The sequence below is a fragment of the Gavialis gangeticus genome, unplaced genomic scaffold, assembly GCF_001723915.1.
Source record: "Gavialis gangeticus isolate Ggan-Ray unplaced genomic scaffold, GavGan_comp1, whole genome shotgun sequence".
NCBI lineage: Eukaryota > Metazoa > Chordata > Crocodylia > Gavialidae > Gavialis > Gavialis gangeticus.
In genome coordinates, this window is record NW_017729032.1 from 203,448,042 (window position 1) to 203,450,242 (window position 2,201).

Sequence of the window (2,201 nt, forward strand, 5' to 3'; positions counted from 1 at the left end):
CCCAGAGACCTCAGGGGCAGCAAGAAGAGGAAGTGAACACATAGCCTATGCTGGCTACTTGCCAGAGAGCCATGCTCTAGCACCCCTTGCTTCTGGCTTGAGCCACTGCAGGCATGTGGCTGAATTTTGTGAATCAAAAGTGATTGTCTGCTCATTTGCTTATTGGTTTAACCTTTGCAGCTTAAACTAACCTGCAAAGATTGAATCAGTTCAGCCTCAGGCTTTTTGACTGCCTGTACTTATCCTAAGTGGTCCAAGTATGTTAAAAAAAATGTCCTGCTAGAGAAGGCACATTTATTCATCTCTTGCAACAATAAAGACATCAGATTCTCTGTTCTTGCATTGCTCTCACATCATCCCACTGATGTCACAGGGATTGTGTGGACCTTTCTCAAGACTAAACATAGCCTATATTTGTACACATGCTTGGGGGTAGGGGTGGTACATTTTAATTAGAGCAGTTCCTGGACAGCCAGTCTAATTGAAATGACTCACTGTCCTGTGTATTAAGCTCCTGTGCATTTTAAAATGGCCACAGGATTTTTTTATCTAAACTCACTCAACAAGGTGTAGATAAAGCACCCCTGCATCCATTTTAAAATGCATGGGAGCTTAATACATGTGATGATGAAGTGACACTGGAGTGTTCTAATTAGAACGCAAACAAGTACATGTATAGGCAGCCTAATAATGTATGTCCTTTTTTGTACCCAGTTGGCAACACTTCTGGCCTGAGCTTTTGACTAGATGATGAGTGGTCACATCCCCAAGCAGAACTTTGGAACCACAGGTGCTCATAGGTTGTGGAACACAGGCCCAACTTGTCCAGAGGGGCACTCAGAAATTGAGGAACCAAGTAGCAGTGGCTGCCTCCGAAAATATGAACTCTAATCCATACCTATGTTAACAAAAACTACAGGCAAACACAATGTATAATCATCAGTTTTATATCTTAATGATCTGAGACCTGAGCCTGACCTGAATTCCAAGGGGGGAAAGGATCTTAAAGAGCAGTAATGAGAAAAATGCTCTTTTTGTTTATTCCCCGTACAGGAAATATATTCAGCACAGGGAGGAGAACCATCACCAGGTGCAGACTATGTAGCATTGCTTGATGCTTCTAATCTTTTACTTATTACCAGTGTCTCCATTTTCTGTTTTCTTCATCAAAGGTATGTTTTTGTCATCCTTAAGCTGAGTGCTACTTACTGGGATCAATGAACAAGGAGTACTCTGTAAGTAAGAAACTATTCAGCTAAGGTACCTTCTGACCTGGAAAGATGGTCCTGTGCTTAATGGTGTAGTGGGATCTTGGTGGTGTGAATTCAGTTGTGTTTTGCCATAAATACACTGGGACCTTGGGCAAGTAACTCAACAGCCCATTCCCCACAAGGGGCTTAACAGTTCTTTTTTCACCCATTGGACAGGATGGTGTGAGATTAACTGATTTTTTTTTTTTTAAAGTGATTCTGATGCAGCGTTGCTAAGCCAAAACAGTTCGGAGGTTTTCTTAATCTCATGTCTTTACTAATACGTTTTACATTATGTAAATGTAACCCCACTACCAGACCCTGGACAAGGAACATGTTCAAGTTTAGGGGTTTAATACCAAAAATAGTAAAAATATTCAGCTGTCAGTAAAAAATTTGAAGATGCTCATTGTGACAGGATGGGCCCTTGGGAGGGCCATAGCACCTCCTAGGGCCACCCTACTCCTACCCACACTTCTGGTTCTCTATATGAACCCCTCCCTGTTTATCTCACCTGTCACACTTTGATGTTCCTTTGACATTAATAGGAAGGCTGCCTCTAAGTCCTGGAGTGCCCTCACCAGTACTTTTGCCTAGCCTCATTCTTTGGTCCCCTCAGCCCAGGATTATTCCATGCCTCATTCTTTGGTCCCCTCAGCCCCTTGGCATCTGTAGCCCAGGACAAGATTGCTCTCAATGCAGCCCCTCCCCGGAATTGGTAACCCAGGGCAAAGCTGCTCTCTACTCTGCCCCCTAAAGCATTAAGGCCCTATGGAGTCCACTGGGTTCCAGACCCTGGAAAGGCTCTTTACTGGGTGCCTCTGCAGCCTCCAATCCACCCCTATCAACCTCTTCTGGTATAAAACTAGGGGGAAAAAACCAACACAAGCAAACACTTTAACTCAAAGTCCCTTCTTCCTGCACTCTCGATCATTATAATACTGTATAGCC

At 43.6% G+C, this 2,201-nt stretch overlaps 1 long non-coding RNA gene across 1 annotated transcript in view; it reads right to left on the reverse strand.

Moving 5' to 3' along the window:
* Nucleotides 1-2,201, reverse strand: part of LOC109303470 — a 5,313-nt gene that overhangs the window by 2,300 nt on the left and 812 nt on the right. Inside the window, exon 2 of the long non-coding RNA XR_002099129.1 lies at nt 1,273-1,406. This is a non-coding gene — a long non-coding RNA (uncharacterized LOC109303470). The remainder of the gene's footprint in view (nt 1-1,272; nt 1,407-2,201) is intronic.